At 48.1% G+C, this 23,710-nt stretch overlaps 1 protein-coding gene across 2 annotated transcripts in view; it reads left to right on the forward strand.

Annotated features, from left to right (window-relative positions):
- PLEKHG3 (pleckstrin homology and RhoGEF domain containing G3) overlaps positions 1 to 23,710 on the forward strand; it is a 42,969-nt gene that overhangs the window by 3,057 nt on the left and 16,202 nt on the right. The gene's annotated exons all lie outside the window — the stretch shown is intronic.

The raw sequence follows: 23,710 nt of genomic DNA on the forward strand, positions 1-23,710 counted from the left end.
AGGCCCTGGTGCTGACTTTGGAGGGTTAATTGTGGCGCCATCTAGCTATTCTCTGTTGTGTTGGGGGTTGAGGGGACTCTTGGCTTTGGGAGGGTGTTGCCTTTGCAGCTGCACTGAGGGGCCTCTTCAGCTCCTCATTTGCCTCCCTCCCCCCACCCCAGGCTGCCCTTCTGGCCCAGGCCTCTGCTCTGTGCCGCCTCTCTGGCCAGCTGCGTGTCCATAGGCCTTTGTTCCAGGGCTGCCTGCCTGCCCTCCCCAGCAGAAGCCCTCAGGCTGGGGCCTTGGCAGCTGGAAATCACTACTGCCAGCAGGAAAGGCTTTACTGGAGTCCACAGGGGACCTGGCAGACCTTCATTTCCTCTTAATTGGACTCCTCTTAGGGCTCCTAACTTGCTCTCTTTTTCTCATCTCACTTCTTCCCCTGAATGGATGGATCATCCTCTTTTTCTTCTTCCAGTTAGGCTTCTTAAGGTGTATTTTAAAGTATTCATTTATTCAACATTTATTTGGCACCTACTGTATATGAATATGGATGCAGGGGACACAGCAGTGAACAAAGGATAACAAAAATCCTTGACCTCGTGGCACTGACTTCTAGTGGGGGAAGCCAACAGTAAAGCAAGGTAGAAAGTGCATAGAAAGCATGTCAGCGATAAGCAGAAACATGTGATAGGGAAGGTGGATGCACATTGCCGTGGAAGGGGTGAGATGGCATTTTTAGACGCGGTGGCCTGGGAAGCCTCCTGAACAAGGATATTTGAGATAATGCCTGAGGGAAGTATTTCCCTTTGTCTCTTTGCTTGAAACCCAGTTAAGCAACCCACTGTGGAACTGAGGGGCAGGGTTTGGAATTGGGTGCACCTGGATTTGGATCCCAGCTTTCCAGCTTGCTAGCCCTGCGGTGCTAACCTCTAAGTCTATGTTTCTCACCTGTAAAATGGCGTTAGTCATCATTCCTACCACGTACGGTATTGTGTGACCATGAACAATGAGAACCAATGTTCAGTGCTTCGCACAGCCTACAGAGGTGTTCAATACATGATAATCTTATTATTTCTCCAAACAAATTGTGCAGGGTAGTCCAAGATATTAAATGCCATCGCCAAGGACTCTGGATGAAAGGCTTTGCATTTCAAGTGTTAGGCAAGGGTGGGGAATTGGAGGGAGGTAAAAACAGAAACCTTGGTTAGCGCAGGCTTTCTCGTTAGTGAGACTTTTCTACCCTATCCTAGGTTCCCGATGGTGGGGTTGAGGATGCTGGACTCCCAGGTGTGTGCCTCTTTCCCAGGCGACGGGTGAGCTGGGGGTAGCCCCGGCCCTCCCTTGCTCTGGAAATCCCCCTGCTTTTAAACAGCCCTGATGAATCACACCGTGGTCCTTGGCCTCTCCGCCCTGCCTCACAGCTGGGAACGCTATCCGCCCCTCTCCCAGGGTCCTGTAGATAACTTATGTTCCAAGAGGGAGTGAAAGGGGTGGGGAAGATGAGGGAGGGGGAGGGGAGGGGAGGCCTGGGCAGATTGCGTAGGTGGCAAGAGGATTGTGAAGGGGGCTTATCTTGGGTTCTGCCTGGACTCTAACTGTTCAGCTCTGTGCTGCATCCGTCCGGCTAGTCTGAGGAGTCTCTTTTAGCTGGAACCACGGACCTCAAAGGGAGGGGCCTGATCTAAGACTGCTGTCAAAGCTGTGGTGAGCGGTTTCCTGGGGGCCCTGCCCTGGCTCAGGAAGCAGGGATGGGCTGTGGGGGGTGAGGCCCAGGGAAGTGGTCATCAGCCAGACCACACCCCCTGAGGGCCCTGTGGCACACGCAGGACAGCAGGCAGGCCCTGTGGTGACGGGGTTTTCTGGGCCTGCCAATTGGTGCCTAGAGACTACATAAGGCTGGTTATAATCTGGCCTCAGAGAAAGTTGCAAACAGGCATTTTTGTGATTTGGGGTGGCCGTAAGTCAGGAGAAGGAAAACCGGGCAGGGCCCTGTACCCCATGATCAGAAGGAGGTGCATCGAGATGCTAGCAGCCGCTCTGGGGGTTAGCTGCCCGGGATGAAGGCCTGTCTTGTGAACTGGGTCTCTCTGCTCTTTGCTCCTCATTTTGATTAGAAGCTCTCTGAGGAGACAGTGCTTGATTCATCTTTGTTCCTGTATAACAGAACCGTATAAAGTGTAATCAACAGGGTGTGATGAGCTTGTGCCGAGGTCCCGTCCTGAGCGTAATCTGGGCTTGGTGGTCTCATTTGCTCCTGGTTTTGTTCCATGGGATTTGGGAGAAGAAGGCAGCGGCGGGGGTCAGGGCCCACCTGGGTAGGCTGTTGCCATTTGGGAACACAGGCAAAGGGAGAGCCGGACTTTTTATGGTTCTCTTGCTGGCCTTGGGGAGGGAGCCCTGGTTTAAGCTCGGGAAATGGGTTTTTAAGGATCTCACTCTGCTTCCTGCTGAGCAGATTGTGGGGCTGGACACAGGTCCTGACGAAGGTTCCAGTGGGCGCAATGGTGGCCGTCCATGCAACCTTTTGGGAAACACAGTTTGAGAGTCCTTGAAGTTGCTGATTATTGCTGGGGTCCGGCTAAGAATAGAGGGAGGGATGCCAGAGGAGTAAAGTCTAGTTCTTACTGTGTAACAGCATCTCAAGAGGAGAGCTGTAACTACAGGTATTGGAAGCTCTCAAAAATTCATATCCTTTACTCCCCAGGCTGCAAGACTGTGTGTGTGTGTGTGTGTGTGTGTGTGTGCGTAAATTGGAGGTTCTTGAGCAACATTTGGCAAGTGTTGACAAGAAAAGGGAACCAGTATTCATGTAGCCTCTCTCTGTCCTGCACATTGCTACATCCCAATTCCTGCACATTGCTTCCTGCATCGTAGGATTCCAATAAACACTTGCTGTATAAGTGAACATAAGTAAATATTTGCTGCTGTGTAATGAAACCTTAGGAATTAAAGAAATTTTCACATTCTTCACAAATGTTCTATTCCTGTCTAAAAATGCCTAGGATATTTGGGGAGGTTAACCTGTGGTCAGCTGCTGTGACGGAGGGGCAGGCAGCTCTGTATTCCCGCAGCCTGGAAAAGTGGAAGGGTGCTGACTGGAGTCCCTGGGACCAGTCCTGCCAGGCCCGTGGCAGAATTTGCCCCCATGCAAAGTGGACAGAAGGGGTGCTTGTGGTTTTGAGTATAGTTCATCCCATGATATGTCCCATAATATCCCACAGAAGGCAGTGGGTCCCCTCTAGTGTGCTCCTCAGGACTTGTCCTACCTGTGGTCCTGCTTATCTGCATATAGTCAAGACCTCTAATCAGCCAGGACTCCATTCCTACGTTTTTCTTCACACCAGCCCCCTCAGACTCTGTTTAACTTTTATGTATATGTTGTGTCATCCCGTTTCCAAGCCGACAGCTGAAAGGAAGCAGCAAAGGAAAGGCTGTAAAGAGACCAGCATAGAGAGGAAAAATGACCACGGAGCAACTGGGAGTTGACAGTAAGAGTGGACAGAGGTCGGAACGGCAGGAAGGGCAAGTACCTGCGTAAGAGCTGGGATCTCCTTAGGAGGAATGACCCTTAGGCAGGTGGTCATCATTTTGATAAGTGATGCTCTGCTGGTAATTGTGACCTTGAGTCGTCCAGAAAAGGTTAAATGATGTTCCCTTGACTGTTTCGGAAGGCATGCAAGGAAGCGTGTACCATTTTTAAAAGATTCCCAACCAGATTGACTACAACTTTTAAAAGTGTTGATACTTGAGTAAGAATATCACTACTCCTCTGGACAAGGCAGAATAAGTGGTGTTACCCACTGCCACAGATAAGGAAACGCAGTCCACCCAAGGTTGGAAATGTGTCCAGGAGCACTCAGCCAAGACTTGGCAGGGATGAGATTTGAATTTTTGAGTGACCCTGGGGCACAGGTGCACCGCTTTATCCAAGACTTTTTTAAAACTCTCTTGAGTTTTTTGTCTTTTTGGACAGCCCTCTCCTCAGGGGGTCCATCCGACTAGTCAAGTAAAGCAGGTCCAGCCCTAATTCAGCTGCGCCCAGATGGCCTGCCAGGTATCCCAAAGGGCACTCGTCTTAGAAACAAGAATGCTTTCAGTACAGTTACAATTTAAGCATCCGCCTGGGTGCCACACAGCACTTTCAGAGGCCAGAAAATGACAGGGAGGAAGGAGCTGCAGTTTCAAACATCCCAGGCCTCTTTCCGAGGGAAGCTTTGTTCCTTTGTTTTGGTTCTGGATGCTGCTGAAAGGTGCTTCCGTGTGTGGCCTTGGTGCCGGTTGTTCTAGTCAGTCTTCAGGTGACGGCCCGCCCCTGCCTAGGAACCCTGACCCAGCCCTGCTGTGTTCCCACTGTGCAGACCCGGCAAGTGGTAATTGTATCGTCCTTACCTCTCTCATTTATTGCGGAGAATAGAATGTTACAGATGCAATCTCTTGGGGAAGTGTTCTTCCCTCCTTCCCCAGAAGTAAAATTCTCCCGACTATGATGTTTATTATTCCTTTGCATGTTTTTATACTTTACACTGTTGTCTATAAGTAGCATATGGTATTGTGTTGTTTTAATTTTGACCTATATAGCATCACGTTCAATGTGTTCTCCTTGAACTTGAATTTTTTATCCAACGTTGTTACCTAGATTTATCCATGTGTGTTTTTTTTTTTTTTATTAATGTTTATCTTGTTGAGAGAGCAAGCAGGGATGGGCAGAGAGAGAGGGAGAGAGAAATCCCAAGTAGGATCAATGCTGTTATAGCAGAGCCCCACGCGGGGCTCAGTCTCACAAACCGTGAAATCGTGACCTGAGTGGAAACCAAGAGTTGGACTTTAACCGATTGAGCCACCCAGGCGCTCCCGTATTGGTATATTTAAATCTCATTTATTCATTCATCGCTTGTGTGGTATCTGTTGTAGAACTGTATCACCTTGCACTTACTGATGGACTTTTTTTTCACCACTGCAAATAATACCGTGTTGAACATGCATGTCAGTCTTCTCTCCCAAGTACGTCAGCAGTGCGATTACTGGGTCATAAGTTGTGCTTTTCAAGATACTGTGAAACTGTCCCCAAATGATTTGTAAACAACTTATATTCTTACCAGAAATAGGAGAACTCCTATTTCGCCAACCTTTTTTTTTTTGTCTTTCAATCTTGTAGGTATGAGATGGTATTTTAAAATTATTTTTTAAACAGTGTTTTCTTTTTCTTTTTTTTTTTCATGTTTATTTAGAGAGAGAGAGAGAGAGAGTGCATGCGTGGGCACACATGATTGCATATGGGGGAGGGGCAGAGAGGGGGAGAAAGAGAGTCCCAAGCAGGTTCCTTGCTGTCAGTGTAGAGCCCAACGTGGGCCTGGACCCCAGGAACCAGGAGATCGTGACCTGAACTGATATCGATTCAGATGTCCAACCAACTGAGCCACCCAAGTGCCCCAATAAAAGGGTTTTTAAAATTAACACTTTGGGGTGCCCGGGCGGCTCAGTTGGTTAAGCGTCTGGCTCTTGATGTTGGCTCAGGTCATGATCTCACGATTGATGGGATCAAACCCCTATTTGGGCTCTATCCTGACAGCGAGAACCTGCTTGGGATTCTCTCTCCCGCTTTCTCTCTATCCTTGCACACACTCGCTCTCTCAAAAGAAATAAAATTTACACTTTGATTACAGGTAGGGATGGACACTTTTCCTGTTTATTGGCCAATCATGTTATTGTATGAGTCTTTGTCCTTTATGTTAAAAAATCTTTGTATTTAACTGGATAATATATCCGCATGATTCAAACTGCAAAAGAGAACACAGTGAAAAGTTTCCCATGCGTACCCCCCACGCCTCTCCCACGTGCTATCGGCTCTTGTAGACTTTTCCAGAGTTTTAATTGCCATTGTCTTTTTTTTTTTTTTTTTTTTAAACGTTTATTTATTTTTGAGACGGAGAGAGACACAGCATGAATGGGGGAGGGGCAGAGAGAGAGGAAGACACAGAATCTGAAACAGGCTCCAGGCTCCGAGCTGTCAGCAGAGAGCCCGACGCGGGGCTTGAACTCACGGACCGCGAGATCGTGACCTGAGCCGAAGTCGGACGCTCAACCGACTGAGCCACCCAGGCGCCCCTAATTGCCATTGTCTTTTAGGAGTTAAAAGATATATATGTTAAATAACTAATCTTTGGTATATTATATTCGTTACATAGAGCTGTGGGTTGTCTTAACTTTATTAATAATGTCAGTTTTCATAAGGAAGTTTTAATTTTAATGTCAGATTGACCAATCTTTTGTTTATACTTTCTGTCTCTTGTTCAAAAAAATCCTCTCCTGCTCTGATTTTATAAATATATTATTTTAAATTTAAGTTTTGCTTCCCGTGCTTACATTTTAAATTCATTTTAAATTTTATATGAAATTGGATCTCAACTCTGGCTCCACACTAAAGCCTTATGAGGAGCTTTAAAAAGAAAGTACTGATGATGTCTGAGTATCACCTCAGATAAGACCAATAAAATAATATCTTGGGGCACCTGGGTGGCTCAGTCAGTTGAGCTTTTGACTTCGGCTCAGGTCATAATCTCACAGCCTGTGAGTTTGAGCCCTGCCTCGGGTTCTGTGCTGAGAGCTTGGAGCCTGGAGCCTGCTTCGGATTCTGGGTCTCCCTCTCTGTCTGCCCCTCCCCCCGCTTGCTCTGTCTCAAAAATAAATAAAAACATTAAAAAAACAAAAATAAAAATATCTTGGGGTGGGGCCCAGGCATGGTTATGAAATGCCCTAGGTGACTTATGTCCAGGCAAGGTAGAGAACAATTCAACCTTGTAAGATCAAACTGATTTTCTTTTTCCAGAGGAGTAGCCAAATTTTCCAGTACGAGTTATTGAAGAGTCTATACTTTCCCACTGACTTGTTACTTTTAAGATTCTGTTGACTGATTTATAACTTTACTGAGACATTTCACATATCTTAAAATTCATCTATGTAAGGTGGTTAGTGGTTTTTAGTATATTCACAGAGTCGTACAACCATTACCACTGTCCAATCCTAAAACAGTTTATGCCCCCTCAAAAAGAAACCCTATACCTATTAGCAGTCATTTCCATTTTTTCCCATCCCTCATCCCCAGGCAACCACAAATCTCCTTTCTCTCTCTATGCATTTGCCTATTCTGGATATTTCACATAAATGAGTTCATAAAAATGTATTTTATTATGACTAGCTTGGTGTTTTCAAGAGTCATCCATGTTGTGGAATGTTATCAGATCTTCATTTTTTTTATTGCCAAATAATATTCCATTGTATGGATATACTGCATTTTGTTTATCGTTTCATCGGTTGATGGACATTTGAGCTGTTTCTGTATTTTGGCTGTTATGAATAACACCCTGTGAATGGTTATGTTCACCTTTTGTATGGACATATATTTTCAGTTCTCTTTAGTATATACCTAGGAGTAGAATTGCTGGGCCATATGGTAACTCTTTAGCTTTTTGAGAAACAGCTTGATTGTTTTCCAAATAAGCTGGACTCTTTTCCATTCTTACCAGGAGGGTGCAAAGGTTCTAATTTCACCACATGATCGCTAATACTTGTTGAACATTGTTTTTATTTTAGCCATCCTAGTGGTTATGAAGTGGTATTAGCTATGGTTTTGATTGCATTTCCTTAAATGCTTTATGATGTGGAGCATATTTTCATGTGGTTATTGGCCTTATGTATATCTTCTTTAGAGAAATGTCTATTCAAATCTTTGCCCATTTATAAATTGAGTTTTATTGTTGTTGTTGTAAGGGTTCCTTACATATTCTAGGTATGAGTCCGTTGTCCAGTATATGATTTACAACTGTTTTGTATTTTTTCCCATTTTGGAATTTGTTTTTTCTCTTTTCTTTTTTTTCACTTTCTTGAGAGTGCCCTTTGGAACACTATAGTTTTTAATTTTGGTAAAGTCCAGTATATCAGTTTTATTTGTTTGTTTTGGTGCCTGTGCTTTTGATACTTAAGAAACCATTGCTCACCCAAGTTCAGCAAGATTTCCTCCTATGTTTTCTTCTAAAATTTTATCGTTTCGGGTCTTACATTTAGATCTGTGATGCGTCTTGCCTTAGTTTTTGTGTATGGTGTAAACCAGATGTCCAGATTCATTCTTTTGCATGTGAATACCCAGTTGTCCTAGTATTACTTGTTGAAAGTCTCTTCCTGTCGAATTGTCTTAGTACCCTTGATGAAAATCATTTGGCTCTAAATGTGAGGTTTTATTTCTGTACTCTCAATTCTATTAATCTATATGTCTGCCTTTATGCCAGTATAGCCAGTCTTAGTAAGTGTAGCTTTGTAGTTAGTTTTGAAATCAGGAACTGTGAGTCTTCCAATTTTGGTCTTTTCCAAGATTGTTTTGGTTATTCTGGGTCTCTTGCTTTTCCAGAGGAATTTTAGGATCAGCTTGTCAATTTCTGCAAAAATCCAGCTGAGATGTTCACAGAGATTGTGTTGAGCCTGTACGTAGATTTGGGGAGTATTGCCAGCTTAGCAATGTTAAATGTTCTGATGCATTAGAACATGAGTTGTCTTTCCGTTTATTCAGATCTTCTTTAATTCTTTCAACAGTGTTTTGTGGTTTCCAGTACACAAGTCTTGCATTTTCCTTGTTACATATATTCCAAACCACTTTATGCTTTTTGCTATTATAAATGGTATTGTTTCATTTCTTCATTTCATTTTTGGATTGTTCACTGCCAATGTATAGGACTAGAATTGATTTTTATGTGTTGATCTTATATTCTGCCGTGTTGCTGAACTCTTTCATTAGTAGTAATGGTTTTACAGTGGATTTCTTAGGGTTTTCTATGTACAAGATTGTGTCATCTGTGAACAGAGATAGCTTTACTTCTTCCTTTTTTTAGTCTGAATGTCTTTTATTTCTTTTTCCTGCTTAATTGCCCTGATTACAACTCTAGTACAGTGTTGAATAGAAATGGCATGAGGGGACATCCTCGTCTTGTTCTGATCCTAGGGGAAGAGCAGTCAGTCTTTCTCCATTAAGTACCAAGTACCTAGAGGTTTTTTGTAGATGCTCTTTGTAAGGATGGGAATGTTCCCTTCTATTCCTAGTTTGTGAAAGTGTTTTTATTATGGAAAGGTGTTAGATTTTGTCAAATATTTTTTCTGGGTCTACTGAGATTATCAGGTGGTTTTTGTACTTTATTAATATCTTGACTTTTGGATGTTAACCCAATCTTGTATTTCTGGGATAAATCATATGGTCATAGTGTATACTCTTTTATGTGTTACTGGATTCAATTTGTTAGTATTTTGTTGAGGATTCTTGCATCTTTATTTATTAGGGATTTTAAACTATAGTTTTCTTGTGATGTCTGGTCTTGATATTGGAGTAATATGACCTCTAGAATGAGTTGGGAAGTGTTCCTTCCTCTTTTATTTCTGAAAGAGTTTGTAAAGAATTGGTATTAATTCTTCTTTAAGGTTTGGTAGAATTCATCAGTGGGGCCCTCTAGTCCTGGGCTTTTCTTTATTGAGAATTTTAAAATTACTAGTCAGTCTCTTTACTTGTGAACAGTTCTTGTCAGATTTTCTATTTCTTCCTGAGTCAGTCATTGATTTGTGTCATTTAGGAATTCGTTTATCTAAGTTATCTAATTTATTGGCATATAGTTGTTTGTGGTATTTCCTTATAATCCTTGAAGATATTTATTTTCCGTCTTCAGTGTTCTCCATTTATACTATGCACGATATAGCTAAATGTAGCCGCCTTTTATTTTATTATTATTAAAAAAAATTTTTTTTTAATATTTATTTTTGAGAGAGACAGAGACAGCATGTGAGTGGGTTAGGGGCAGAGAGAGAGGGAGACGCAGAAGTAGAAGCAGGCTCCAGGCTCTGAGCTGTCAGCACAGAGCCCGACGTGGGGCTCGAACTCACGAACTGTGAGATCATGACCTGAGCAGAAGTCTGACGCTCAACTGACTGAGCCACCCAGGCGCCCCTGTAGCCTTCTTTTAAATTTAACTTGTGTGTGCTTTCAATCAGAGGACAAATGTCTACCTTCTGTTCTGGAAAATTCATGTATGTTCCATCGTTGAAAATTGCCTCTCTCCCATTTTCCTTTTTGTTCTGGAACTTTCTGGATCTCTCTGTTCATATTTTCTATCTTCTCTTTTTGCACTGAAATCAGGATGACTTACTCAGGTTTTTTTTTTTTTTTTCTTTACATGTCACTAATTCTCTAGCTGTGTTTAATTTTCTGTTTAACTTACCTATTGGGTTTTATTTATTTTTTTTTAAAGATTTTTTAAAGTGTTTTTAAATTTTTTATTTTTATTTCTTAAATATTTATTTATTTTGAGAAAGAGGAAGAGAGAGACGGAGACAGAGACAGTGGGGAGGGTCTGAGAGAAAGAGGGAGGGAGAAAATCCCAAGCAGGCTCTGCCTTGTCAGCACGAGGCTCAGTCCCATGAACTGTGAGATCATGACCTGAGTTGAAACCAAGAGTCCTATGCTAAACCCACCTAGCCACCCAGGCACCCCAGGATTTTTCTTTCAATTTTAAGTAATCTCTACAGCCAATGTGGGGTTTGAACTTACAATCCTGAAATCAAGAGTCGCGTGCTCTACTGACTGAGCCAGCCCATATGTATTGGGTTTTAAATTTCAATATCGTATATTTCATTTCTGTTTAGTACTTTTTCAAAGTCTTGCTCAGAGTTTTCTTTTAGCTCTTGGAGTACCAATTTGTTCCATCTTTTTATTCCCTTGTGATGGCTTTTTGTTGTAGGGTTAGTAATGTTCATACTCTGCTCCTCGTCAGTGGTTGCAAAGAGTCGGATGCTTAAAAGTATATTTGGGAAGTCTGCACTTACTGGTGATGATGAGCTCTGGGACATATGAAATGTGTGGGTCGGTGGCTGAGGTGGAGTGGAGGAAAGGATTGTTGGGAGGCTCTTCCCCCAGAACTTTGCGGTGTGATTTCTTCTTACACAGGACTCCGCCCCAGAGTCCCCTCCTCCGAGCCTTCCCAGGCCTCTTGACCAAACAACGCCCCCATCCCCCACTCACACTCTCTTCCCTGCTTTATCTTCTTCGTGACATTTATCACTACCCAGAAATATATTAGTCATTTGCCTACCATTTGTGTCCTTCCCACTGGGAGCGTAAGCTCCTTGATAGCAAGGCTTTGCCTTACGTATTGCCATGTTCTCAGGACCTGGCACGCAGTTTATATTGCCACTAAATGTGAGTGAGTTTGAGTAATCCTGTTTTCAGACAGGAAGTCCTCTCAGCCTGGACGCTGCAGCTTTCAGCTGGGTTGGGTCTGACCAGGCAGCAGAGACGAGGTGAACAGCTTGGTTTTCCATTCCCCAACCTTTTTCTGGGCCTCCTCTAGGGAAGGTCTTTTTCTCCCGTAAGAGCTCAGAAAATACCAGCCACCCGTGTGCTTCATTGTGGCCTATTTCTGGCATATGCTTGCACACCTGCCAAAATCAGGAGTAGGCATTTGAGTGCCAGAAGACCTGGGGGGAAAAGGGTACCTCCCACCCCCCACCCCAAGATCTGGTCCGTAACTGCAGGAGGCTGTAACTGAGTTAAGAGGACAGAGCATTCACAGAAGACTCTTTAGGGTGCTTGCCACTCACTGAGCTGCTGTGCGGATGAGTACCCCTCACTGTGACGGGGTGGAGAAGGGCAGCCCGTGCGCTCGGTCCTTGGGCCATCCCTCAGCGGGCACAGTAACCGTTCCTGGAAGCTTCTAGGAGGGAGTTATGAACTCCCAGGTGACTCCATTTTGCCCTCTCTCTGCGGTTGCCCATCAGTGTAGGAACTTGTTCTGAGCAAAGTGCCTGAGGGCGTTCCCACAAGGTGGGCTCGAGGGGTGTCATCTGCATCTCTTAAGGCCCCACCTGAGGCCACTTCGAGGAATGGCGAAGAGCTCTGGAAGCAGGATTCCAGGAAACCCTGGCTTTCCCCTCTTCCCTCCCTGTTGGGCCTTGGGTAAAGGAGCCCATGGCTCTGGACCTTGAGGTGGTTGTGAGGAGGCTACACAGAGGTTTTGTTCAGCACAATGCCTGGTTCACCCCAATAATGTGCCAGTTGGTATTCCAATCTGGCATTTCGGGAGCCACTCAGTTTCCTGATCTGTAAAATGGATAATAATGCCTGCTGCCCACCTGCCTCTTCCCTGTGCTCCAGGCTGTTGTAAGGACAAGGGTTAATATCCTCAGGCTTTGAGGGCCTGGGGTGGGGGAGGAGCCACATAAATGGAGTATTGTTGTGCTGGTGAATGATCTGGCTTTGTTCAAGTGTCTTCAGTATTTGACTTCCTGCAGTTAGTGTCCCCTTGTGTTTAATTGCTTAGATATTTGCATGTCCTCAGCCGGGCAGTGCATACCTGCCAGACTGTGGCCTGGGTCCTCACCCCGCTGGGGCCTGCTGAATTAGGGTGAGAAGCCTCATTTCCTCCGTCGGGGGGCCCCCCAGGCATCAGGAATGAAAGAAATGCAGAAAGTATGACCCACACGCAGAACTGGTTCTGAATAGGACGTTTATTGAAGAGCTTTTGCAGGAGGCGGCGGGCGCTTTAATTCCCGAGGCTGTTGGTGGCAGCTCGCTGCTCGCCCCAAAGCCTGTTAACCGCTCGGCTGCCGGGGCTGGGAGGGCGCAGCTCCCGGGCCCCAGGTGGCCCTCTCGGTGCTCCGATGGGAGCCCTTTTGAGGAAGGCGGTAGGTACCTGGCTGAGGCCAGGCCAGGGGGTACAAGGGGGCCTGACTCTCAGCTCTGGGCCTCCAGGCCTTTACAAACTACCCCGTGAAAGCTGGCCAGCCTCAGGTTTGGGGGCAAAAGGTAGGTTTCTCCCCTGGAGGTTCAGAAACCGAGGAACCCCACGTAGGTGTCGGAGAGCTGGGTTTTTTTTTGTTTTGTTTTTTTTTTTTTATCCTACCCTGGCTTCTAGTGGATTTGTCAACTGTGGCTGGGTAAGAGCAAGAGAGTCCCGTGTTCCTGTTTTAGAGGTGACTGTAGATGGTTCTCCTGGGGGTTTTGGAGGGCCTTTTGATTTCTGAACATTCAGAGTTGGCTGGTTAGAGAAGGGGCCGCAGTGTTGGAGCGACCCAGCACAAAAGCGCTTCAGCTCTGGGAAAAGCAGAGTTAATCTCCCACTTCTTCCTGAAGTTTCTTTTTCCCAGAATCCATGGAGGGTGGTTATTTTGGATAAAATCAAGTGGTGGCAGGTCAGCAAGTGAAAGGAAGTTCTCCCCCACCCTGTGTCTTCCCAGATGGACACTGCCAGGCAGGGGCTGTGCCCGCCACTTCTGGATCTCCGGGCCACAGGAGCAGGGAGTTCAGGGGGCAGATTGCCACCCTGACTTGACTATGTTTTTAAATGTTGAGTCGAGGCCTTGCTTTTCCAGGAGCGGGATTGTGCTGCCCGGCCTGTGTTGCACCATGCCACGTGCATCCCCTCACCCCAGAATTTTGGTGACAGCCGCCCCTCCTGTCTGCATTCTGGTCTCCTAACCTCTCAGCTAAGGGAGACAGCTCCTTCCCTCCCACCTGGGAACTGGTTGGATGAGTTTCTTGGGCCTCCTTCGTTGAGGCCTCTTAGAAGGGAAGGGGCCAGGGGGGTGGAGACAGGTGCTGTGGGGTGGAGAGGGGCCCTCCTGGACTCTGGGAGAGGGATCCGGGAAGGGAAATGTATAAGGCCTTGCTGTCTAAAGGGCTTGGCTGCCTTTGAGAGTCGCCATTTGTTGTGAGAGCCTATACAGTCTGCCTTATAGAAGAAAATCCATTTTCTTAACTTCTCTGGGTCAGGCACCAGGCCCAAGATCAGCGTCCTGGGCAAAGAAGGAGGGGTATTGGAGCATTTTTGCTGTAGTGCCTGAGAGACGGGGAAGGCCAGAGTGGTTTGATGGTTGGAAGCAGTTCACTAAGCCGTGTGGTGGGGAGCACTGCTGCTCACATTTACACACTTTTCTGGGTCTGGATGGTCATGCTCGGAAATAGAGAGGAAGTTGCATTTGGGGTAGCCACCCTGTTGGCAGGTTGCCCCCGGATTCTAATTTGCTTAGGGCGGGAACGTGAGAATTTGGGGAAGGGAAAAAGTCCTCAGGTGATGAGAGAGAGCCTTTGGCCTGGAACCCCAATGGGACATTCTCTTCTGGTTAAGCCCCCATCTCTCAGTTTTCTTGGTTTCAGAAGCTTCTAATTTACACGAAGCTTTGTGTCTTCACCTTTACTGGGATCCTCCTTTCTGCCCCCTTCACAAGGATTGGAATGGGTCCTGTTCTTTCTAGCAGATGCTTCCCTGGGTCCTTCTCTTTTTCTCCTTCCTGAAGCTCTCTACGAATAGTCAGCACCTTCTTGGGCCTCTGGATTCTTCCTGAACACTCTTTGGGTATATGGACCCCTGCTCCCATAGCCCCACGTGGGGTTTGTCGCTTTTTGGGGCATATTCTCACACCTCATCTCCCAGAGCCCTTCCCTTACTGTCCCGGTAGTTGTTCTTCCAGGCATGGCTCGGGTGTGTCCTTTCCCGCCATTGCCGATGCCTACAGTCTCTCCCATTCCTGCCAGCCTGGCCTCTTGCTGCCAGCCACCCCAGGTCCTTGGGACGTCCATATCCTTTTGGGACTCAACTCTTCCATGCTGCTGCCTTTGCATCAAGGGCCCTCACGTCCCTTCACCTGCCAAGTAAAAGTTTATTCATCATTCAAGGCTCAGCTGAACTATCACCTCTTAAAGCTGCCCAGGTCACCCAGGTGGCACTAGTTATTCCCTCTTCCTGTGGGCACAGTTTATGTATTTGTACTTCTGTACCAGCCCTCAAGGCATTGCTTTGTGGATAATTTGTGTAATTTTTCCTTCTAGAATTGGTTCCTCAAAGACAGGGACAAGGTCTTCTTCATTTCAGTATCCCTAGGGCCTAGCATCATGCTCAGAAGTGTGGAATGAATTCCCAAAACTGGAGACAGTCTTGAACTCCCATGCTACTCATGACCCCATTCTCTACCTCCTTTTGTTATTGATGGGCTTGTCTTGTTTCTCTTGATAGAGTATCCGCTCTTGAGAGCAGGCTCTGTGTGTGATTCATCTCTGTGTCTCCCACAAGGCTGCCACAATGTCTTTGTGCAAAGTGAGTGCTTGAAAATACTTGTCCAGTGAATTCTGAAGCTCACGACTTAGGAAGGGCAAGGACTGTTATCTCTAAATGAGAGGGTAGACACTGTGGCACAGATCGCTCACTGCCTTACTCCTTATCTGTCATCCAGCTTATTGGGGGCAGAGCTGGGGCTGGTTTTGAGCAGTGCTGGCTGGAGTCCCTGGGCTCATACACTTTCTGCTGCTATGCCCCTCTTTGATATTCTCTGTGATTTAGGAAATGGGTGAATAGCAAGGCTCTTCCCACTACCTGATGGTTTTATGTCCTTCCCATGCCCACCTTGGTGCTGGATTTTATTTTATTGTTTTTTTTAAACCCAAGGACTAGTGAGGCACCTGGGTGGCTCAGACATCCGACTCTCGACTTTGGCTCAAGTCATGATCCCACGTTTTGTGGGTTCGAGCCCCGCATTGGGCTCAGCTCTCATAGTCAGAGCCTGCTTGGGATTTTTATTCTCTCTCCCTCTCTCTCTCTCTCTCTCTCTCTCCCTCTCTCTCTCCCTCCCTCCCTCCTCTGCTCTCGTGCTCTCTCTCAAAAATAAATAAATAAAACCTTAAAAAGAAAGAACCAACTCAGGGACTAGTGTCAAGGATGATTTTTATTGATCTCCTACTTGTGCTTTTGCTACCTTACATTTCCTTAAATTCTGTTCCTGCTCAGGCTTGTTACCCTCCATAGCTCTGTTCCTCTTTAGCTCCCTGGTAGCACATGCCGTCTCTCCCTGTAGAACCCTGAGGAATGTGCCCTGCCTGCTAGAGCAAAGGACTCTGACTCACTTACACTTCATCTTCTGGTTTGTCCTTTCTGTTGGGCATGGATATCAGACTGTTTTCCTTTCCAGCTGAATTGCTTTCTGTTTTTTCATGTAAGATCATGGTTCAAATCGATGTTGGGATTATAAACGATGAATGGTTGGTGGGGGAGGAGTAGGTCATGCTAGTTCACCAAGTTTAACACTTTCATCTTTATTATTAATTTGGGATGTGGGTAAATATTTTAGGCACAAATGGGAAAAAAAATCTCTTGTCCCAGTGCTTGTGGAACAAACTTTATCAATCCTTGTCATCCTGCCATTTATAGTGGGCTTACTGTGTGTCAGATGTACAAATTGGTTTACTTGTATCATCTCAGTCTTGGAGACCAGTGAGGTTGGTGCCATTGTTCTCATTTTGCAGATGAGGAACTTGAAGCTGTAAGCCCTTGGGGAGGGCAGGTGGCTTGCCCAAGGCCACACGGGCCGGTGAAGGAGCAGCTGGCTTTCAGACCAGGTCTGCCTGACTCCAAAGCCTGTGAATCCATTTAGCACGTGTAACCTCTGCTCCATGGACTTCCATGCACACGTGCACTTGCATATTCTCTCTTCTCTGCTGGGGACGCAGAGGGACCTAACGGGACCCCCTCTGTTCCCACTTGGTTCCTCCCGAGATTCTCCAATGCCTTTGAACCTGATGCCACAGTAAATGCTGTGACTGTTGAAGGCGTGGCTCCTATTTCCTCCCCTCCCCCACCCCAGCCTGGAGGCCTGAAGTCTAGCAGTCCCTGCAGCGTGGGGGGTGGGGCGTGGGGAGTGTAGGGACAGCAAGGTGGCTAATTTGCCGGGCTGGGTTCCTGACTTTTGCCAGTAGGCAGTGGAGGTCCTGTGAGCCTTTTTGGCCTAGTGAGGAGAGTGTGGGGCCTTTGGGACACTGACTCTATCCATGATTTGTAGCACCAGCTTTAGCTGCTCCATCTTCTGGGGACATTGTGTCATTTCCCTTAGTGACAGGCTGTGCTGGGAGCCAAGTTGACCTACCCTGGCTGTAAGCAATAGCAATTTTTTTTTTAAGTATTATTTATTTATTTCGAGAGAGAGAGAGAGCGGGAGAGGGAGAGAGAGAATGAATGTGAGCGAGGGAGGGGCAGAGACAGGATGAGAGAGAGAGAATCTCATGACTTGAGCCAAAATCAAGGGTCAGGGATGCTTAACCAGCTGAGCCCCCCAGGCGCCCCAGGAATGCAATTTCTAATCAGCAGTAATTGCTCTCATCTGCCTTTCATATATGTGTATATGAGACTTCCTGGGAGGAAGCTTTTCCTGCAATATTTGTAGGGGGACCTTATTGTACTCCCTTCTTCAAATTCCAGAGTGATTCCTTGTCCACTTTTCCCTTCCTCTCAATTTTTTTTGTGACTGGTCACTTGATATGTGGCATGATGGCAGGGCAGCTGTGCCCCTGCTCTAGGCCCTTGTCTGGGGCCAAGTGGGACAGGACTGCTGGGGTGAATGAGCAGTCACTGCTCCTGGTACCTCTCGGCAGATTGGAAACTTGCTGGCCGTGACTAATGTGGAAACTCATTAGTCTAAGAGGAACTGGCTCAGGCCTCGGTTTTGACCAGTTTATCTTTCACCTACTGTGGGAATGGTGAGGGGTGCTTGCACAATAGTGCAGGTGTTTATTGAGCACCTAGTATGTGCATTGCTCTCTGAAGGGGAAGGAAGGGCACAGGAAAGAAGGCCCAGCCCCCCTGGGTTTTACCATCTAGTCCAGAAGAAAAGCATGCACTTACGGACCCCAAGGACCAGCACTTTAAGTGATACTCTGGGTCATTAGAGTTCAAAGAAGTGTGTATGTATTAGTGTCCTGTGGCTGCTCTAACAAACCCCACAAACTTAGTTGCTTGAAACAACACGTATTTATTATCTTACAGTTCTGGAGGTCAGAACTGAATCTGGGTCAACGGGGCTGTGTTCCTTGTGGAGGCTCCAGGGGGGGAGGATTGGTTTCCTCACCCTTTCCGGCCTCCTGAGGCTGCCTACATCCTTTGGCTTGTGGATCCTTTCCTCTCTCTGCAAAGCTGGCAGCCTGGCAGTCTTCCAGCCTCTTTCTGTCTGTCCCTCTGCTGTTCTTGGCACATCAGTGTCTGAATCCTGCATCCCTCTGGTAAGGATCCCTGTGATCACATCAGGCCCACCCCGGTAACCTGGGGTAGTCTCCCCATCTCAGGAGCCTCGACTTGATCACGTTTCAGAGTCTCTTTTGCTGTATAAAGCAACATCAGTAGGTTCCTTATAGCCAATGATTAGGATGTGGATATACTTTGAAGGGGGGCACAGCCTACAGTTGTGTGTGTGTTGAAGGGGCTGGAAGTGGTTGAGGAGGCCCTTCTGAAGGAGGTGATTTGACTGGGTTTGTGTAGGGGGAGAGGGTCCGGGATGCGATATCAGGTATGAGCAACAACAGGAGCAAATGTTGGGGTTGCGGGGTGGTGGGAACAGTGAGTGAGGTGTGGTCTTCCCACTGAGATGAAATGCCAAGGGCTGTCTTTCCCCTCCACGGCCAGGCTGAGGAGGTTTTCTGGATTTCAGTCTGTAGGCCCGCATTTCCTCCCAGAATTCAGGTGGGAGGGCTTCATTGGCAGCCGCTCTCCCTTTCCTTCCCAGCAGCTGAAGTCCTGCTTTAAGGACCCAGCCACATTTGATGGCCCCTGCTGTTCTGGGGTGGTGGGAAAAGGAATTCACTAGGGAAAATAAATTCATGAGGGGAAATGAATTTGAGCCAGCTGGCCCAGGTTTGTGACCCAGAAACCCTGGTCACTCTGTTTGCATGGCCTCTGTGACAGTCACGTTGCTCACATTAACACATCGAACCCAGTTACTCCCCAGGGAGCCTCCCGTTGTCCTTTCTTAGGGTGCTTTGGGCCCCTGAGTCTCCGGGGAGGGTTGGGCGGGGCCTGAGTAAGGAAGCTGCTCTGGAAAGGGGCAAAGAGCCAGACCCTCTCAGGGATCCTCCTGTCCTCGGGAAGGCCTCTAGGGCTGTGCTGAGAGGTGTCCTCCCGCTGGCGTGGCCGAGGGGGAGCGGCAAGAAGAGACAGGCAAGAGCCGGGCGTGGGGTGGCGCGGAGCTGTGGGCGACAGCACGGCTGAGTGAGCTCAGCTCCTGTTTGAGATCTCTGAGGAAGTTCACCTTGCTCCTGCCGTGTTTGTCTGGAGAAGCCTTAGCTGCTCTCTGTTGCTTCCTTCTGGTACCCTCTCTGAGGAGCTCCTGACAGGGGAGTTGGGGCGTTGTTCCGGGGAAGGTCAAGGGTGCCTGACAGGTTCTGAGAGCCTTTGGAGTGTGTAGGAAGCCCCTGGGGAGGTGGGTGTGCGGGGGATTTGGGAGCAGTCGCCTTTGGGAGAGCGCCCTGCTCCTTTCCTGCCCGCCTCTAGGGCAGGTGTGTCGGGCTTCCGCTTCTTGGGCGTGGGGTGAAGGGTGGCAGGTGAAAGGATGACATCAGCCTCCTCCTCCGCACCTGGGCCCAGCCTGACTGAAGCAAAATGTTTTCTGAGGCGTCTCCAGAGCTGGCCCGCGCAGAGGGCTGTCCAGCGGGTGCCCCTCTCCCTCTCCTGCCTTCTCAGCCCGCAGGTCAAGGAGGGAGGGCCAGAGGGGATGTTGCTGAGTCCTGGGCGTTCTCCAGGACCAGAAAAGGAGAGGTTCTTCAGAAGGTTCCTGGTGAGTGCCTCGCTGTAGGACCATCATTTCTGAAGTTGGCGGGGCAGGGTGGGGGGGTGGGGGTTGGCAAGATGATGTCACTTTTGCCTCAGTGACCAGAGGCTTGAGGACAGAACATGGGGGCTAATTGTGGGTTTTGTCATTTTTTCTGTTGGAGGCAGGGGTGTGGGTTCGGTTGGGGGCCTGGTGCTGAAGCCTGGTGAGGAGGAGGAGGTGTGGGACTTGACCCCCGTTCAGCTGTGCTGGGAGTCCTAGAGGCCTGCTGCAGCCTGCCTCCCTGCCTGGGGAAGGTCCTCAGCAGGCGGAGTTGATAACCTGGAGAGGTGTGGGTGGAGGAAGGGTGTGGATTGTTAAATTTAGAGAACGTTAAAAAAAAAAAAAGAAAAATGAATCTCCATTCCTCTCGTGCCTCTGCCTCCCCCCTCCCCAAAATGTATGTCTGAGCCACTTCTTGGGACCGTCACAGGTGTGGGACTGGAGAGAGAGTTTTCCAGAAGACTGATTCATTGATTGATGATTGGACTGACTCATGTTGAGGGATGGAACAGGTCACGGCTGGGGGACACTTAGGGGAACTGGAGACTGGGCGTGGTAGGGGGCGGTGGGTGTGGGCATCTGGCTTGGGGGTTTGGCTGCTCTCTGTCACCTCCTTCTCTAGGCTCCCACTTCCCCAGCAGACTGTGTCTTCCAGATGAGTTTGAAGACCTGGGTCTAATCTTGGCTTTGAGGTGACTCTTAACAGTTTGGGGCGATACTCAGGGAAGAGGAAGGAAGGAGAGGTTGCCTCTGCCCAGGGGTATGTGGGCAGTCCTTCTGCCGTCTCTTTGGGAGTCTGAACCACACACACAGTATTGGTTGGGATCAGGCTTTTAGGACCAGAGTGTACTCACACTCAACTAACAGCCCCCCTGTACTCTGCCTGGTTTGCTCTCACGGCCCCACATGCTTGTCATCCTCCCTTTTTGGGTCTTTAAGTTGTTTTCCAGCAAGCTTCCTGTCCTGGACAGCCTTGTGATCCTGAGGCTCCTGGTCCCTGCGGAGCTTGTCTCATGCAAGGAATTATAGTCCGATCCTGGTGACCTCAAGCTTTTCCGCTTCTCTGTGACCTGCTCTCCTTTGACTTGGAATCTGTATTTTACCACATTGTTCCAACTGGGGGGTACGGGCCAGAGGTCACATAGTAGCGGGGTCTAGAAATAGCCGGAAGGAATCTTTAACTTTCATTCCTTTACCTCCGTGGCCTTTGTTAGGATAAATGAAGTATGGCGGTAAAACAAGTCTTTATAAGCCCCCCACCCACGGTTTATGGTGAAGCAAAGCCAATGCATTCAGGTCTGTGACTAATTGTGGCCCTGGCTTGTGTAAAATCCATTAGGGAGGCAGCAGCTGGGGCAGGGGGGCTTAAACACTGGAGCCTGTGTGCCTGAATTCAAATCCAGGAGCTACCACATGCTACCTTGTGGCCTCAAGTTTCTGTGTCTGTAAAATGAAGGTAGTAATGGTGCTGACCTTGTAGAGTTGTTAGGAGATGGAAGTGACTTGTTTCTGTAGCAGTTAGAACGCTTCAGCTCTTGGCTGGTATGCTTTGTCTCAGCCCCAGGGGGACTCCTGGGCATGGGCATGACTTCGAGAATGGGAGCTTGGTTTGCAGGCAGATGACTACGTTCAACCAGAGGAAATTTCTCCAAGGAGAAAAGATGCTTTCGTTTCTGTGTTCACAGGGCAATGGGGTCTCTAAAGAGTGACCCTCAGAAGGCACCCCTTAGAGATTAATCTCCCTGAGAGAGTGTGTTGTGGGGGGAGGGGGGCTGTGGCTAATCTACTTTAAAACTGACCTGGCTGGCTGTGAAATCCATCAGGGACTTGGGCCTTTGCCATTTAGCATCCCCTTAGGGGCCGACTGACCCCAGGTTTGATCTGGGAAAGGTCTTAGGCCGTGAGTTTCTGCCCCATTATTCCAGCTGCTACCGACTGACTGCGGGGAGTGGGGAAGGGGGGGTGGGTGGGTGCCTGACAGTGCAGCAGGCTTTGAAGGACACCAGAGTCCCACAGGACTGAGGGTTAAGGGCTGGGGCGGAGTTTGGATCTGTGTCTTTCTTTGTGCTGAAATGACACAGCGTTACCCTGCGGGCTGGTTCTGTAGAAAGGCCTAGTTGGTTAATTTTAAAGGCTCTTTTGAGGAGGGAGGAAAAAGGAGCAATGTTGCATTTCCCAAGGGGCTTTCCTCGGGGATGCTCAGAGTTTCACCAAGATGAGCTTGTTAATTAATCCTCCCTTGTTGTGCCTGGAAGGGAGGGAGAAGGCTGGAATGGCCTCAGCGCTGCCACTGTGTCCTTACCTGCACAATGAGAGGCTCCTTCCTATAGATTGCAGAGGAGGTGACACCCCTCCCCCTGCCCAAGCTGAGACCTTCTGTGGCAAAGTGCTGTGCTGGAGAGGGTCCTTGCTGGGCTCTTGATTTTCAGCTCAGAAGAAGCACTGGTTTGTTCATCATTTTCCCTTTGCCAGATCACCTTTAAGGCCCCTGAGCCTAGGTCACTTACAGTCTAGAGGAGGGGATCTCACACTAGTCACAGTCACACAGGGGGTGTAAGGGTAATCCTGGGGTTCTGTAGGAGTAGGTAGAAGGGGGCCTCTAGGTTTGTATTCTGGGGAGGTTTCTAGAAAGAGGGCTGGCTTCTAATCTGAAACCTGAGGATTGGGTGTAAGTGACACAGGTTGGGGGGTGGCATGACGTGGGGTAGATGGAGAGGAAATAATGTCCAGGCAAATAGAACATTTGCAAAAGCAAGAGCTTAGGGCTACTTGTTCCAGGTTGGGGCAGAGGCACAGAAAAGCAGGGGGAAATTCAAGGTTACCGGAGTGAGGCCACCTTCTAGATCCTTCTCATAGCTGTGAAGAGCTCTAGGCTGTGGTCTAGTAATTTCTGAGCCCTAAAACTAGGTGTGAAGGCTTTGGGTTATTGGTAATGAGAGTGATGTTCTAGAACTTTGTTCCTGTGGAAACAGAAATACACGTTCTGGGAAGTGGTGCTGGCGAGCTGCAGTCTTCTGGGGTTGGAGTGGAATGTTCCTCTCCTTCCCAGAGGCCATAGCCCCTCCCAGACTTACTGCTCTAGGTTGGCCTACCTGTGAACAGTACCACCTGCTCAGGAATAAAGTCCACCCGGGGCTGTATTTGCCTTACCTGGGAGCAGTTTCCTGCTTGCTGGCCTTCCTGACTTAGCTGTGCTAAAGGGAATTTAGGGAGACTCATCAGTGGCTCAGCCTTGGGGCATTTCCTGGGAGCTGGGGTGAGTCAGGGCCTGTGCCAGGTGCTGGGGGTTGGGGAGCCTTCGTACTATCTCCTCTGCCTTCCCTGTCAGTATCCAGAAGGTTTCAGATTCATGGTGAAGTCGCTCGTGCCCCAGAGATGGAATCCCGAGGAGATTCTTACTCTCTGGCGTGTGTGTTATCTTAGGTTATAAGAGCAAGATCTTTACCTGCCCTTGCTGGTGACCCCAGCACAGGTCCCAACAAGTGGGCGCTTGGGAACTGCTTTTTGACAATTGCTGTTATCATCGCTGTTCTGATGAGTTATGGAGCCCTTGCTTTGTGCCAGGCACCGCGCTCAGACCTGTACGTGTAGCAGGTCCCTGCATCCTCGTGGACACAGCCCTTGGGTAGGTGCTGAGATGCTGAGGTTCTGAGAGGCTGGGAGCTTTGCCAGGGCAGTGGGGCCGGGCTTGGGATTCCATCCGAAGGCACCCTCACTGCTGCTATGGTGGAGATGTCCTCTTTGCTTTTCTGGGGATCGGGTTTCTGAGCCCTTTATTGTCCTTGGATGTGGTTTGCCCATCCTCACCCTGGGAAAGCTTGGAGCCAGGAAGGCATGTTACCTGGGCCTCCTTGTGCCTGTTGGCAGATTCCGAGGGAAAGGACCCCCTCCGCATTCAGAGCTGTTGTTTTTAACATTGTGGTGAAATACACAGACATAACATTTCCATTGTAACCATTTTTAAGTGTGGTGTTTCAGTGGCATTAAGTACACTCCCAGTGTTGCTCATCTGTCACCACCATCATCCCCCGGACTTGATTACCTCGCAAAATGGAAACTCCGTACCCATTAAATACTA

Source organism: Neofelis nebulosa, chromosome 7, assembly GCF_028018385.1.
Source record: "Neofelis nebulosa isolate mNeoNeb1 chromosome 7, mNeoNeb1.pri, whole genome shotgun sequence".
Lineage (NCBI taxonomy): Eukaryota > Metazoa > Chordata > Mammalia > Carnivora > Felidae > Neofelis > Neofelis nebulosa.